The sequence below is a fragment of the Callionymus lyra genome, chromosome 15 (assembly GCF_982586985.1).
Source record: "Callionymus lyra chromosome 15, fCalLyr1.hap1.1, whole genome shotgun sequence".
Classification (NCBI taxonomy): Eukaryota; Metazoa; Chordata; class Actinopteri; order Syngnathiformes; family Callionymidae; genus Callionymus; species Callionymus lyra.
This window is the reverse complement of record NC_141832.1, coordinates 6,267,209-6,284,708: the sequence shown is the minus strand read 5'-3', so window position 1 is coordinate 6,284,708 and position 17,500 is coordinate 6,267,209. Positions and strand designations below refer to the sequence as shown.

The 17,500-nt window shown below is 42.5% G+C and overlaps 1 protein-coding gene across 2 annotated transcripts in view; it reads right to left on the bottom strand.

The window, feature by feature from the left end:
• The window catches only part of LOC148064665 (thyroid hormone receptor alpha), an 81,565-nt gene that overhangs the window by 36,342 nt on the left and 27,723 nt on the right, over positions 1 to 17,500 (bottom strand). For both annotated transcript variants that reach the window (XM_087808789.1, XM_087808790.1), the window contains exon 2: positions 16,898 to 17,500. This exon is cut by the window's right edge and continues 39 nt beyond it. The gene's annotated coding sequence lies outside the window, so the exon portion shown is untranslated. The remainder of the gene's footprint in view (positions 1 to 16,897) is intronic.

Genomic DNA, 17,500 nt, shown 5'->3' with positions numbered 1-17,500 from the left:
GCTACATTACATTTATGAGCTACATTTGGCTAAATGCTATGTTACATGTATAAGCTACATTTAACTCGGTTCACATTACATTTATGAGCTAAATTTAGCTCAAAGCTATGTTATATGTATAAGCTTCATTCAGCTCAGAGCTACGCTACATTTGATAGCTAAATTTAGCTCAAAGCTATGTTATACGTATAATCTACATTCAGCTCAGAGCATTTAGAGCTACGTTATGTAGCCCTGATGAGGGCCACCATGGAGACGTCGTAGGACCATGTCTGGTCCCTGAGCCGCACATTGTTAAGGGCCGAGGGCGTCGAACCCGTGACTGACATGAGTCTGAGTCGTATCCTCGTACCTTCAATTAGCAACATTCAATCAACCTGAGCATCAACACGTGTGACGGGAATCTCGCCGCCACGACGGGCGCCGTTAATGAACTGTCACATTCGTCATCAGAAGCGCCGTCGGGTCGGCGCCGTCACTCCGGGGAGAAGTCTCCGCAGATGTAATGGCCGCCGACTAATGGTCTCGGCGCCGGTGCTTAAAGAGCAGCGAGCGTTGGCGACGGCGAGAGAATAATTATGAGAACGTCGCGCTGAAGATGCTAATGTGGCGCCAAATCATCGTCTGCTCGACGAGACAAAGAGTTTCTGTCGGACGCGTTGAGAAGTTTGAGGACGACGTCACATCAACGCTGACGACACGTGAGCAAAACACTTCTTATTATTCACATCGAGTCAATGATGTTCACCATTATTTAGAATTGTTTTATAAAATGTTAAAACTCCGATATAACTAGTCATATTCTTATATAACTAGTAACATTCTTATATAACTAGTTATATTCTTATATAACTAGTAACATTCTTATATAACTAGTCATATTCTTATATAACTAGTAACATTCTTATATAACTAGTTATATTCTTATATAACTAGTTATCACATCAAATGTAAAAGTCGTTAATAATAGTAAAAGTCGTTAATGAAAGTAAAAGTCGTTAATGAAAGTAAAAGTTGTTAATAATAGTAAAAGTCACTAATAAAGTAAAAGTCATTAATACAAGTAAAAGTTGTTAATAATAGTAAAAGTCACTAATAAAGTAAAAGTCATTAATACAAGTAAAAGTTGTTAATAATAGTAAAAGTCACTAATAAAGTAAAAGTCATTAATACAAGTAAAAGTTGTTAATAATAGTAAAAGTCACTAATAAAGTAAAAGTCATTAATACAAGTAAAAGTCACTAATAAAGTAAAAGTCGTTAAAAGTAAAAGTCGTTAAAAAAATAAAAGCCGTTGATAAAAATAAAAGCCGTTAATAATAGGTAAAGTCGTTAATAAAAGTCATTAATAAAAGTAAAAGCTATTAATAAATGTAAAGTAGTTTATTATAGTAAAAGTCGTTTATTATAGTAAAAGTGGTTAATAACAGTAAAAGTCATTAATAAAAGTAAAAGTCATTAATACAAGTAAAAGTTGTTAATAATAATAAAAGTCACTAATAAAGTAAAAGTCGTTAAAAGTAAAAGTCGTTAATAAAAATAAAAGCTGTTGATAAAAATAAAAGCCGTTAATAATAGGTAAAGTCGTTAATAAAAGTCATTAATAAAAGTAAAAGCTATTAATAAATGTAAAGTAGTTTATTATAGTAAAAGTCGTTTATTATAGTAAAAGTGGTTAATAATAGTAAAAGTCTTTAATAAAAGTAAAAGTCGTTAATACAAGTAAAAGTTGTTAATAATAGTAAAAGTCACTAATAAAGTAAAAGTCGTTAAAAGTAAAAGTCGTTAATAAAAATAAAAGCTGTTGATAAAAATAAAAGCCGTTAATAATAGGTTAAGTCGTTAATAAAAGTCATTAATAAACGTAAAAGCTATTAATAAATGTAAAGTAGTTTATTATAGTAAAAGTCGTTTATTATAGTAAAAGTGGTTAATAATAGTAAAAGTCATTAATAAAAGTAAAAGTCATTAATAAAAGTAAAAGTCATTAATACAAGTAAAAGTTGTTAATAATAGTAAAAGTCACTAATAAAGTAAAAGTCGTTAAAAGTAAAAGTCGTTAATAAAATAAAAGCCGTTGATAAAAATAAAAGCCGTTAATAATAGGTAAAGTCGTTAATAAAAGTCTTTAATAAAAGTAAAAGCTATTAATAAATGTAAAGTAGTTTATTATAGTAAAAGTCGTTTATTATAGTAAAAGTGGTTAATAATAGTAAAAGTCTTTAATAAAAGTAAAAGTCATTAATACAAGTAAAAGTTGTTAATAATAGTAAAAGTCACTAATAAAGTAAAAGTCGTTAAAAGTAAAAGTCGTTAATAAAAATAAAAGCCGTTGATAAAAATAAAAGCCGTTAATAATAGGTAAAGTCGTTAATAAAAGTCATTAATAAAAGTAAAAGCTATTAATAAATGTAAAGTAGTTTATTATAGTAAAAGTCGTTTATTATAGTAAAAGTGGTTAATAATAGTAAAAGTCTTTAATAAAAGTAAAAGTCGTTAATAAAAGTAAAAGTTGTTAATAATAGTAAAAGTCACTAATAAAGTAAAAGTTGTTAAAAGTAAAAGTCGTTAATAAAAATAAAAGCCGTTGATAAAAATAAAAGCCGTTAATAATAGGTAAAGTCGTTAATAAAAGTCTTTAATAAAAGTAAAAGCTATTAATAAATGTAAAGTAGTTTATTATAGTAAAAGTCGTTTATTATAGTAAAAGTGGTTAATAATAGTAAAAGTCTTTAATAAAAGTAAAAGTTGTTAATAAAAGTCATTAATGAAAGTAAAAGTCATTAATAAAAGTAATAGAAGTTAATAAAAGTCATTAATGAAAGTAAAAGTCATTAATAAAAGTAAAAGTAGTTAATACAAGTAAAAGTTGTTAATAATAGTAAAAGTCGCTAATAAAGTAAAAGTCGTTAAAAGTAAAAGTCGTTAATAAAAGTAAAAGTCATTAATAAAGTAAAATTCGTTAAAATTAAAAGTTGTCTATAAAAGTCATTAATAAAAGTAAAAGTAGTTAATACAAGTAAAAGTAAATGATAAAACAGAAAGTCGTTAATAAAACTAAAAGTGTTTAATAAAGTATAAGTTGTTAAACGTAAAAGTCATTTATAAAAGTAAAAGTTGTTAAAAGTAAAAGTCGTTAATAAAAGCAAAGTAGTTAATAACAGTAAAAGTCGTTAAAAGTAAAAGTCGTGAATAAAAGTAAAAGTCATTCATAAAAGTTGTTAATAAAAATAAAAGCTGTTGATAAAAATAAAAGCCGTTAATAATAGGTAAAGTCGTTAATAAAAGTCTTTAATAAAAGTAAAAGCTATTAATAAATGTAAAGTGGTTTATTATAGTAAAAGTCTTTTATTATAGTAAAAGTGGTTAATAATAGTAAAAGTCTTTAATAAAAGTAAAAGTTGTTAATAAAAGTCATTAATGAAAGTAAAAGTCATTAATAAAAGTAATAGAAGTTAATAAAAGTCATTAATGAAAGTAAAAGTCATTAATAAAAGTAAAAGTAGTTAATACAAGTAAAAGTTGTTAATAATGTTAAAAGTCGCTAATAAAGTAAAAGTCGTTAAAAGTAAAAGTCGTTAATAAAAGTAAAAGTCATTAATAAAGTAAAATTCGTTAAAATTAAAAGTTGTCTATAAAAGTCATTAATAAAAGTAAAAGTAGTTAATACAAGTAAAAGTAAATGATAAATCAGAAAGTCGTTAATAAAACTAAAAGTGTTTAATAAAGTATAAGTTGTTAAACGTAAAAGTCATTTATAAAAGTAAAAGTTTTAAAAGTAAAAGTCGTTAATAAAAGCAAAGTCGTTAATAACAGTAAAAGTCGTTAAAAGTAAAAGTCGTGAATAAAAGTAAAAGTCATTCATAAAAGTAAGTCGTTAATAAAAGTAAATGGCGTTAATGTTATGTCTCGTGTGTCTTTCACGAAAGTTGTTATTAAAAGTAAAAGTCCTTAATAAAGTCATAAATAAAGTTCAGCAGTGGATAAAAAGTCATTAACGAGTGGATCTGCAGAAGAAATAAAAACTTCAAATATCAATTATGATGTAAAAACAAAGGTTAATGTAAATATATATAATAAAGCTATGACTGAAGGACGCTCGAAGGTTCCCTGAGCCAGAGTGCAGCGGCACAGCATCATCAGAAGCTACTCTCCTCCTCCGCTCCGTGACCCCGTTGACCTTCTGCTCGCCTTTTCCTCGCCCTGATGAGCTGCAGACCTCGTCCGTCAGGCCTCGCTGCGTGATTGACCCTGAACGTGTCTGAAGAACGTGAGGAACGTGAGGAACAAGAGCTGCTGGACTTGAACTTCTCGCACGGACGACACCAAACAACACATGTTTCCATGGAACAATAATTATGTTGTTGAACGAACACAAACCTTTACACGAGGAGATTAAAAGTATGAAGTTACAGATTGAATAAAGATGTTCTGAGATGTTCCTTCAAAAACCCTCGAGATGATGAAACCAACAGAGATCCATGAACGATGAAGAGACGAGAGAAAGTCGACAGATCATCGAGAGAATGTCGAGACGATGACGTCAAGATATGATATCGTCTGATATTTCAGGTGAACTTTAAGTCCGTGGATCAGTTGGACCTTCAGGTCTCAGAGATAAACCTCCACATCTAATCCCCGACCCTGAGGTTCCTCCGGCCTCAGGTCTGTCAGCTACAGATTAGAGAAAAGTGAGAAATGAATCCTGGAGGAAACACCTTCAAGGGTTTTCTCTGAATCTTATTTTCTCTCAAGTCTGCTCGTGATGCAGTGTCACGGGTCTGGACTGATGACCAGGACCAGGACTGGAGCTGAACCTGGACCAGCAGGACTGACGGATCAGGACCAGGACACATGAACAAACACGACGGCCAACACACGAACAAACACAACACATGAACAAACACAACACATGAACAAACACAACACATGAACAAACACAACAAACAACACATGAACAAACACGACAAACAATACCTGAACAAACACAACAAACAAACACGACAATCAACACATGAACAAACACAACACGTGAACAAACACAACAAACAAACACGACAAACAACACATGAACAAACATGACAAACAAACACGACAATCAACACATGAACAAACACAACAAACAAACACGACAAACAACACATGAACAAACATGACAAACAAACACGACAATCAACACATGAACAAACACGACAAACAACACCTGAACAAACACAACAAACAAACACGACAATCAACACATGAACAAACACAACACATGAACAAACACAACAAACAAACACGACAAACAACACATGAACAAACACGACAAACAACACATGAACAAACACGACAAACAAACACGACAATCAATACATGAACAAACACAACACATGAACAAACACGACAAACAACACATGAACAAACACGACAAACAACACATGAACAAACATGACAAACAAACACGACAATCAATACATGAACAAACACAACACATGAACAAACACAACAAACAAACACGACAAACAACACATGAACAAACACGACAAACAACACATGAACAAACATGACAAACAAACACGACAATCAATACATGAACAAACACAACACATGAACAAACACAAAAACCGACACATTAACAAACACGACAAACAACAAATGTCAAACGAGTTGTTGACCTCTGACCCTCCTCTCTGTCTCCTCTCAGATCTGTCACTCTGCTTCATGTTGCCATGGCAACCCAAACCTTCCCTCTTCCACCTGTAGCTCAGAAACACACAGGTCTGACCAATGAGAGCCTCCACAGAGTGTGTGTGTGTGTGTGTGTTTCAGTGCTTGAGTGTGGATGTGTGTATGTCTGTGTGAATGTGTGTGTGTGTGTGTGAATGTGTGTGAATGTGTGCATACGTGTGTGCGTACTTTTGTGTGCATGTGTGTCCAGTGGTGGTAAATGTTCTGCTGCCACATTAAAGGCCACATGGGGCCGAGTGAAGCTTGTTAACTACATGTGTGTGTGTGTGTGTGTGTGTGTGTGTTTGCATGTGTGTGTGTGTGTTTGCGTGTGTGTGTGTAGGTTTTTGTTTCTTTGAAAATATAAATAGATCTGATTATTTGGGGATGGATGGATGGATGGATGGATGGATGGATGGATGGATGGATGGATGGATGGATGGATGGATGGATGGATGGATGGATGGATGGATGGATGGATGGATGGATGGATGGATGGATGGATGGATGGATGGATGGATGGATGGATGGATGGATGGATGGATGGATGGATGGATGGATGGATGGATGGATGGATGGATGGATGGATGGATGGATGGATGGATGGATGGATGGATGGATGGATGGATGGATGGATGGATGGATGGATGGATGGATGGATGGATGGATGGATGGATGGATGGATGGATGGATGGATGGATGGATGGATGGATGGATGGATGGATGGATGGATGGATGGATGGATGGATGGATGGATGGATGGATGGATGGATGGATGGATGGATGGATGGATGGATGGATGGATGGATGGATGGATGGATGGATGGATGGATGGATGGATGGATGGATGGATGGATGGATGGATGGATGGATGGATGGATGGATGGATGGATGGATGGATGGATGGATGGATGGATGGATGGATGGATGGATGGATGGATGGATGGATGGATGGATGGATGGATGGATGGATGGATGGATGGATGGATGGATGGATGGATGGATGGATGGATGGATGGATGGATGGATGGATGGATGGATGGATGGATGGATGGATGGATGGATGGATGGATGGATGGATGGATGGATGGATGGATGGATGGATGGATGGATGGATGGATGGATGGATGGATGGATGGATGGATGGATGGATGGATGGATGGATGGATGGATGGATGGATGGATGGATGGATGGATGGATGGATGGATGGATGGATGGATGGATGGATGGATGGATGGATGGATGGATGGATGGATGGATGGATGGATGGATGGATGGATGGATGGATGGATGGATGGATGGATGGATGGATGGATGGATGGATGGATGGATGGATGGATGGATGGATGGATGGATGGATGGATGGATGGATGGATGGATGGATCCTCTCACAAACTCTCACGGCTGAAGCGACTCCTATACGATGTACATTTAAGGACATCGTCAGGTATCAGACCAAACGGCCTCAGAAAAACCTCCGTCAGATCGAACTTTGTCAACCTTCAAAATAAAAGTCCCCAGACAAAACTACATCAGATAGCGTCTGGAAGAAAAAAATAACGTACCGTTTTATTGCGAATGAAACCGGAAATGCATGTGATAACGATGTGATATCAGCCAAAAGGATATCGGATATCATATAGAAAAAAAATTAACGTATCATTTTATTTCGAATGAAAACAAAAATGCATGTGATAACGATACTACAGAATCCGATGGCATGTTGACGCGTGACGTCACATGTATTTCCGGTTTTATTCAAGATAAAATGTTCCGGTGATTTTTTTCCCAGATGCTATCTGATGTCGTTTTGTCAAACATCACGTCGTTATCACATGCACGCTAAATCTATATATATATATATATATCTATCGCTATCTGATGTCGTTTTGTCTAACATCACGTCGTTATCACATGCACTTCCGGTTCAATTTGCAATAAAACGGTTCGCTTATTTTTTCCAGACGCTATCTGATGTAGTTTTGTCTGGGGACTTTTATTTTGAAGGTTGACAAAGTTCGATCTGACGGAGGTTTGTCTGAGGCCGTTTGGTCTGATACCTGACGATGTCCTAAAATGTACATCGTACTCCTGTCACCACTCTGACCATCAGCACCGGCGTCCCCCAGGGATGCGTCCTGTCTCCACTGCTCTTCTCCCTCCACACAAACGACTGCACCTCTGAACACCTGCAGTCAAACTCCTGAAGTTTGCACTTCGGTGGAGCAGCAGGAACAGCCTGGAGATCAACACGCTCAAGACTGTGGAGATGACGGTGAACTTCAGGAGGCCCCCGTGACCCCCGTGGCCCCTCACCATCAATAGCAGCCCTGTGGCAGCCGGCGACTCCTTCAACAACAATCTCCCGGGACCTGAAGTGGGAGGTCTGCATCCTGAAGAAGGTCCAGCAGAGGATGAACTTCTGCGTCAGTTGAGGAGACACAAGCTGTCGAAGCATCTGATGAACTTCTACAGTGCAGTCGTCAGTGATGGAGGAGACTTCAGCGACTGTGACGACTGCACAGAGGATCAGGTCCTGAAACGAGTCCAGGACCAGGAGGAGAGCAGGGAACATCCTCAAAGACTCACCCCAGATCAAACCTCTTCTGCACTGTGTTTATTATCTTCTGCCCTGTGTTTACTATCTTTTGCAATATGTTTATTATCTTTGCACTGTGTTTATTATGTTTTGTACTGTGTTTATTATCTTCTGCACTGTGTTAATTATCTTCTGCCCTGTGTTTACTATCTTTTGCAATATGTTTATTATCTTCTGCCCTGTGTTTACTATCTTTTGCACTGTGTTTATTATGTTTTGTGCTGTGTTTATTATCTTCTGCACTGTGTTAATTATCTTCTGCCCTGTGTTTACTATCTTTTGCAATATGTTTATTATCTTCTGCCCTGTGTTTACAATCTTTTGCAATGTCTTTATTATCTTTTGCACTGTGTTTATTATGTTTTGTACTGTGTTTATTATCTTCTGCCCTGTGTTTACAATCTTTTGCAATGTCTTTATTATCTTTTGCACTGTGTTTATTATGTTTTGTACTGTGTTTATTATGTTTTGTACTGAGTTTATTATCTTTTGCAATGTGTTTATTATCTTTTGTACTGTGTTTATTATCTTTTGCATGTGTTCATTATCTTTTGTACTGTGTTTATTATGTTTTGTACTGTGTTTATTATGTTTTGTACTGAGTTTATTATCTTTTGCAATGTCTTTATTATCTTTTGCACTGTGTTTATTATGTTTTGTACTGTGTTTATTATGTTTTGTACTGAGTGTATTATCTTTTGCACTGTGCTTATTATGTTTTGCTATGTGTTTATTAGATTTTGCATGTGTTCATTATCTTTTGTACTTTTTTTTATCATCTTTATATATATATATATACATACATACATTTATATATATACTGTTAATATATGTAAAGTAGCTTTTGTTATTTTCTACCCTCTCTCTCTCTGCGTCTGTGTTTGTTGCTGGACTTGGACGAGGACTTCCTGGCAGGTGATCTAAGCCTTGTTTGATCCAAACTTGTTCTGTCAGCAGCTCCTATAGAGGCTATAGTGCTGAGGTTCACTGCTGCATTTTAATTCTCGTTCCCACCGACTCGTCTTCATCGACTCGACTCGAGTTGTTTGCAGACGACATCATGTTCTGCTCAGGTGAAGGAACCTCTGGCAGGAAGTGGCTCCACCATGTTCCTCTGAATCACCTCAGCGAGAAGCTCATGTCGACCGATGCTCGGAGCAATTAGTGAAGCTCGTTAGCGACGTAGCTTCGTTAGCTCGGAGCGAAGAGACTTTTAATTCCTCCTCATTAGAGACGGAAACTTCCACAGTTGGTCACGGATGAAGGATGTCACGGAAGAGAGGGAGGAGGAGGGCGAGCAAGGAGGTCCAGCAGGAGAGAAGGAAGACAAGTGTGACCCGATGGAGGTCTCAATGTGGAAACCATGAAGGAGAGGGAAAAGAAGAAGAGGGAGGAGAAGAAGATGAGAAGAAGAAGAGGGAGGAGAAAAAGAGGGAGGAGGTGAAGAAGAGGGAGGAGAAGAAGAGGGAGGAGGTGAAGAAGAGGGAGGAGAAGAAAAGGGAGGAGAAGGAGGGGAAGAAGAGGGAGGAGGTGAAGAAGAGGGTGAAGAAGAAGATGAGGTGAAGAAGGGGGAGAAGAAGAAGAGGGAGAAGAAGAAGAGGGAGGAGGTGAAGAAGAGGGTGAAGAAGAAGATGAGGTGAAGAAGAGGGAGAAGAAGAAGAGGGAGGAGGAGAAGAAGAGGGAGGAGGTGAAGAGAGACAAGCAGAAGAAGGATGAGGAGGAGAAAACTAAGCAGAGGGAGGAGATATAGTAGAAGAGGTGAAGAATTAGTGTGTGTTTGTGATTGTGTGTGCGAACGGATGTGTGTGTGTGTGTGTGTGTGTGTGTGTGTGTGTGTGTGTGTGTGTGTGTGTGTCTGTTTATTTAATTGCGATCAATTCTTTTTTGTTTTTCTCACTGAGACTGAAATAAAATCCAGGTTTGAAGAGAAAGTGAATTATTTTTATCTTCAACCTTCAGAAACTTTCAAGGTCACGACGTCTCTTCACTTCGATAAGTGTTGACCTTTAACGTCACAGCATCACTTGAATGTCACGGACGAGGACGACGAGGACGAGATGACAAGAGGACGAGAGGACGAGAGGACGAGGACGAGATGACGAGAGGACGAGAGGACGAGAGGACGAGGACGAGAGGACGAGAGGACGAGGACGACGAGGATGAGATGACAAGAGGACGAGGACGAGATGACAAGAGGACGAGGACGATGAGGACGACGAGGACGAGATGACGAGAGGACGATAAGGACGAGAGGACGACTAAGACGACGAGGACGAGATGACGAGAGGACGAGGACGACGAGTGGACGATAAGGACGAGAGGACGAGATGACGACGAGGACGAGAGGACGAGAGGACGACAAGGACGACAAGGACGACAAGGACGAGATGACGATGAGGACGAGGACGACGAGACGACGACTAAGACCACGAGGACGGCGAGGACGAGAGAACGAGGACGAGAGGACGAGGACGAGAGGACGACGAGGACGAGGACGAGAGGACGACGAGAGGACGAGGACGACGAGAGGACGATAAGGACGAGAGGACGAGATGACGACGAGGACGAGAGGACGACAAGGACGAGATGACAACGAGGACGAGATGACGAGAGGACGACAAGGACGAGAGGACGAGGACGAGAGGACTAACGACGACGAGGACGAGAGGACTAACGACGACAAGGACGAGAGGACGAGAGGATGAGATGACGACGAGGACGACAAGGACGAGAGGACGAGATGACGAGAGGACGACAAGGACGAGAGGACGAGATGACGAGAGGACGACAAGGACGAGAGGACGAGGACGAGAGGACGAGGACGAGAGGACGAGGACGAGAGGACTAACAACGACGAGGACGAGAGGACTAACGACGACAAGGACGAGAGGACGAGAGGATGAGATGACGACGAGGACGACAAGGACGAGAGGACGAGATGACGACGAGGACGACAAGGACGAGATGAGGACGAGGACGAGAGGACGACGAGGACAATAGGACAACGAGGACGAGAGGACGACAAGGACGAGAGGACGAGATGACGAGATGACGAGATGATGATGAGGACGAGGACGACGAGAGGACGACTAAGAGGACGACTAAGACGACGAGGGCGACGAGGACGAGATGACAAGAGGACGAGGACGAGAGGACTAACGAGGACGAGAGGACTCACGAGGACGAGAGGACTAACGAGGACGAGAGGACTAACGACGACGAGGACGAGAGGACGACGAGAGGACGAGGACGACGAGAGGACGAGGATGACGAGAGGACGAGGACGACGAGGATGACGAGAGGACGAGGACGACGAGAGGACGACAAGGACGAGATGACGAGAGGACGAGGACTATCGACGACGAGGACGACGAGAGGACGATAAGGACGAGAGGACGACTAAGACGACGAGGACGAGATGACGAGAGGACGAGGACGAGAGGACTAACGACGACGAGGACGACGAGGACGACGAGAGGACGAGGACGACGAGAGGACGACGAGAGGACGAGGACGACGAGAGGACGAGGACTACGAGTGGACGATAAGGACGAGAGGACGACAAGGACGAGAGGACGACAAGGACGAGAGGACGAGATGACGACGAGGACGAGAGGACGACGAGGACGAGAGGACAACGAGGACGACGAGGACGAGAGGACGAGGACGAGAGGACTAACGACGACGAGGACGAGAGGACGACGAGGACGACGAGAGGACGACGAGAGGATGAGGATGACGTGAGGAAGAGGACGACGAGAGGACGACAAGGACGAGATGACGAGAGGACGAGGACGAGAGGACTAACGACGACGAGGACGACGAGAGGACGATAAGGACGAGAGGACGACCAAGACGACGAGGACGAGATGACGAGAGCACAAGGACGAGAGGACTAAGGACGACGAGGACGACGAGAGGACGACGAGAGGACGATAAGGACGAGCGGACGAGATGACGACGAGGACGAGAGGACGAGAGGACGACAAGGACGAGAGGATGACAAGGACGAGAGGACGAGATGACGATGAGGACGAGGACGACGAGAGGACGAGGACGAGATGACGATGAGGACGAGGACGACTAAGACGACGAGGACGACGACAACGACGAGGACGAGATGACGAGGACGAGAGGACTTACGACGACGAGGACGACGAGAGGACGAGGATGACGAGAGGATGAGGACGACGAGAGGACTAACGACGACGAGGACGACGAGAGGACGATAAGGACGAGAGGACGACTAAGACGACGAGGACGACGAGGACGACGAGAGGACGAGGACGACGAGTGGACGATAAGGACGAGAGGACGACTAAGACGACGAGGACGAGATGACGAGAGGACGACAAGGACGACAAGGACGACAAGGACGAGATGACGATGAGGACGGGGACGACGAGAGGACGACTAAGACGACGAGGACGAGAGGACTAAGGAGGACGAGAGGACGAGAGGACGACTAAGACGACGAGGACGAGAGGACGACGAGAGGACGACGAGAGGACGACGAGGACGACGAGAGGACGATAAGGACGAGAGGACGACTAAGACGACGAGGACGACGAGAGGACGACTAAGACGACGAGGACGAGATGACGAGAGGACGACAAGGACGACAAGGACGAGATGACGATGAGGACGAGGACGACGACGAGGACGACGAGGACGAGAGGACGAGGACGAGAGGACTAACGAGGACGAGAGGACGACGAGGACGACGAGAGGACGACGAGGACGACGAGAGGACGACGAGGACGAGAGGACGAGGACGAGAGGACTAACGAGGACGAGAGGACGACGAGGACGACGAGAGGACGACGAGAGGACGACGAGGACGACGAGGACGACGAGAGGACGACGAGAGGACGAGAGGACGACGAGAGGACGAGAGGACGACGAGGACGACGAGAGGACGACGAGGACGACGAGAGGACGACGAGAGGACGACGAGGACGACGAGAGGACGACGAGGACGACGAGGACGACGAGAGGACGAGAGGACGACGAGAGGACGACGAGGACGACGAGAGGACGACGAGGACGACGAGGACGACGAGAGGACGAGAGGACGACGAGAGGACGACGAGGACGACGAGAGGACGACGAGGACGACGAGAGGACGACGAGAGGACGACGAGAGGACAACGGGGACGACGACCTCAACATTTATCATCAGAAACAACAAATCAAATGAAACTGAAAAGTTGTTTTTATTGAATTAATTAATTTAAACTAATAAAAAATAATTCTGGAAGATATGAAAAAGGATGAGTAGAGAAAGTACTTCCTTAATGAATTGACCTTTGACCTCAAGTCGTTCAAGTCAAAAGAAGAAACAAGAAATAATAACAACAATAATAACAAATCACAAGGAAAGTTAGCTTAGCATCTTCACACATCAACTAGAAAACATTGATACACAAGATATACACAATATCATATATAGTAATAATAGTAAACATCAATGTATATGTTTTTTTTATTATAGTTGTTATTGTATATATTTCAATAGTGTGTAAAAAAAATAAATGTACTACATCTTTGTTACTACACCATCACAACACCAGAGTCAAGTACTGGACAATACTACACATATATTCTTGTTACTACACTATCACAACACCAGAGTCAAGTACTGGACAATACTACACATATATTCTTGTTACTACACTATCACAACACCAGAGTCAAGTACTGGACAATACCACACATATATTCTTGTTACTACACTATCACAACACCAGAGTCAAGTAGTGGACAATACTACACATATATACTTGTTACTACACTATCACAACACCAGAGTCAAGTACTGGACAATACTACACATATATTCTTGTTACTACACTATCACAACACCAGAGTCAAGTACTGGACAATACTACACATATATTCTTGTTACTACACTATCACAACACCAGAGTCAAGTATTGGACAATACTACACATATATTCTTGTTACTACACTATCACAACACCAGAGTCAAGTACTGGACAATACTACACATATATTCTTGTTACTACACTATCACAACACCAGAGTCAAGTACTGGACAATACTACACATATATACTTGTTACTACACTATCTCAACACCAGAGTCAAGTACTTGACAATACTACACATATATTCTTGTTACTACACTATCACAACACCAGAGTCAAGTACTGGACAATACTACACATATATACTTGTTACTACACTATCACAACACCACGAGATGACGATGAGGACGAGGACGACGAGAGGACGAGGACGAGATGACGATGAGGACGAGGACGACTAAGACGACGAGGACGACGACAACGACGAGGACGAGATGACGAGGACGAGAGGACTTACGACGACGAGGACGACGAGAGGACGAGGATGACGAGAGGATGAGGACGACGAGAGGACTAACGACGACGAGGACGACGAGAGGACGATAAGGACGAGAGGACGACTAAGACGACGAGGACGACGAGGACGACGAGAGGACGAGGACGACGAGTGGACGATAAGGACGAGAGGACGACTAAGACGACGAGGACGAGATGACGAGAGGACGACAAGGACGACAAGGACGACAAGGACGAGATGACGATGAGGACGAGGACGACGAGAGGACGACTAAGACGACGAGGACGAGAGGACTAACGAGGACGAGAGGACGAGAGGACGACTAAGACGACGAGGACGAGAGGACGACGAGAGGACGACGAGAGGACGACGAGGACGACGAGAGGACGATAAGGACGAGAGGACGACTAAGACGACGAGGACGACGAGAGGACGACTAAGACGACGAGGACGAGATGACGAGAGGACGACAAGGACGACAAGGACGAGATGACGATGAGGACGAGGACGACGACGAGGACGACGAGGACGAGAGGACGAGGACGAGAGGACTAACGAGGACGAGAGGACGACGAGGACGACGAGAGGACGACGAGGACGACGAGAGGACGACGAGGACGAGAGGACGACGAGGACGAGAGGACGAGGACGAGAGGACTAACGAGGACGAGAGGACGACGAGGACGACGAGAGGACGACGAGAGGACGACGAGGACGACGAGGACGACGAGAGGACGACGAGAGGACGAGAGGACGACGAGAGGACGAGAGGACGACGAGGACGACGAGAGGACGACGAGGACGACGAGAGGACGACGAGGACGACGAGAGGACGAGAGGACGACGAGAGGACGACGAGGACGACGAGAGGACGACGAGGACGACGAGGACGACGAGAGGACGAGAGGACGACGAGAGGACGACGAGGACGACGAGAGGACGACGAGGACGACGAGGACGACGAGAGGACGAGAGGACGACGAGAGGACGACGAGGACGACGAGAGGACGACGAGGACGACGAGAGGACGACGAGAGGACAACGGGGACGACGACCTCAACATTTATCATCAGAAACAACAAATCAAATGAAACTGAAAAGTTGTTTTTATTGAATTAATTAATTTAAACTAATAAAAAATAATTCTGGAAGATATGAAAAAGGATGAGTAGAGAAAGTACTTCCTTAATGAATTGACCTTTGACCTCAAGTCGTTCAAGTCAAAAGAAGAAACAAGAAATAATAACAACAATAATAACAAATCACAAGGAAAGTTAGCTTAGCATCTTCACACATCAACTAGAAAACATTGATACACAAGATATACACAATATCATATATAGTAATAATAGTAAACATCAATGTATATGTTTTTTTTATTATAGTTGTTATTGTATATATTTCAATAGTGTGTAAAAAAAATAAATGTACTACATCTTTGTTACTACACCATCACAACACCAGAGTCAAGTACTGGACAATACTACACATATATTCTTGTTACTACACTATCACAACACCAGAGTCAAGTACTGGACAATACTACACATATATTCTTGTTACTACACTATCACAACACCAGAGTCAAGTACTGGACAATACCACACATATATTCTTGTTACTACACTATCACAACACCAGAGTCAAGTAGTGGACAATACTACACATATATACTTGTTACTACACTATCACAACACCAGAGTCAAGTACTGGACAATACTACACATATATTCTTGTTACTACACTATCACAACACCAGAGTCAAGTACTGGACAATACTACACATATATTCTTGTTACTACACTATCACAACACCAGAGTCAAGTACTGGACAATACTACACATATATACTTGTTACTACACTATCACAACACCAGAGTCAAGTACTGGACAATACTACACATATATACTTGTTACTACACTATCTCAACACCAGAGTCAAGTACTGGACAATACTACACATATATACTTGTTACTACACTATCACAACACCAGAGTCAAGTACTGGACAATACTACACATATATACTTGTTACTACACTATCACAACAGCAGAGTCAAGTACTGGACAATACTACACATATATACTTGTTACTACACTATCACAACACCAGAGTCAAGTACTGGACAATACTACACATATATACTTGTTACTACACTCTCACTATACATCACTATAATTGTATCGTGATACTATGACACGCCCCCTGCTGGTCGTCCCCCCTCAACACAACAACACTCACCGGTTCATTCTTCGTTTCCTGCTCAAGGTTCCGCGGCGTCTGCAGCGACAGGAAGTAACTTGAGGTCTTTGAAATGAGGAAGTTTGCGGAGGAAGCTCTGCAGATGAAGACTGGAGCCTCTAAGGCGAGTGGAAGATGCTGGAATGAGGCGCCGGGAACGGTTCCGGGGGAACAGCTGAGGTATATGGTTGGCGTAGCTTACTCCGCGGCGGAGGTGGCGAAGCTTCCTGTGGCGGCGAGCCGAGGGTTCGGAGGCCGCGGGTCTGAGGCAGTGACGAGGTCTGTGCTGGCGGGTGACATGAGGTCCAAGAACGTTGCTGGTCGTCTCCGTGGAGGAGCTTGTGAGAGGCAGTTCCGGTTGTCAAGGCAACAGCAGCGAGAGGTCACGGGTGTGTTGCGGTCGCTGAGTTGGCCGTGGTGGTGGAGGTAGGTGGTGGGAGACCATCCCTGAGGTTCCTGAGATCTTCTAGAGGCTCTGGTGGAGGTAGACAGAAGGTCCTCGGAGCGAGCGACCCGTGGTCTCCTCCGTCTTGTGTCTCTTGAAGAATACGCTGAAGAATGCTGGAGGTTCCCCGGCGTCCATCTGACGGACACTTGGCGGGA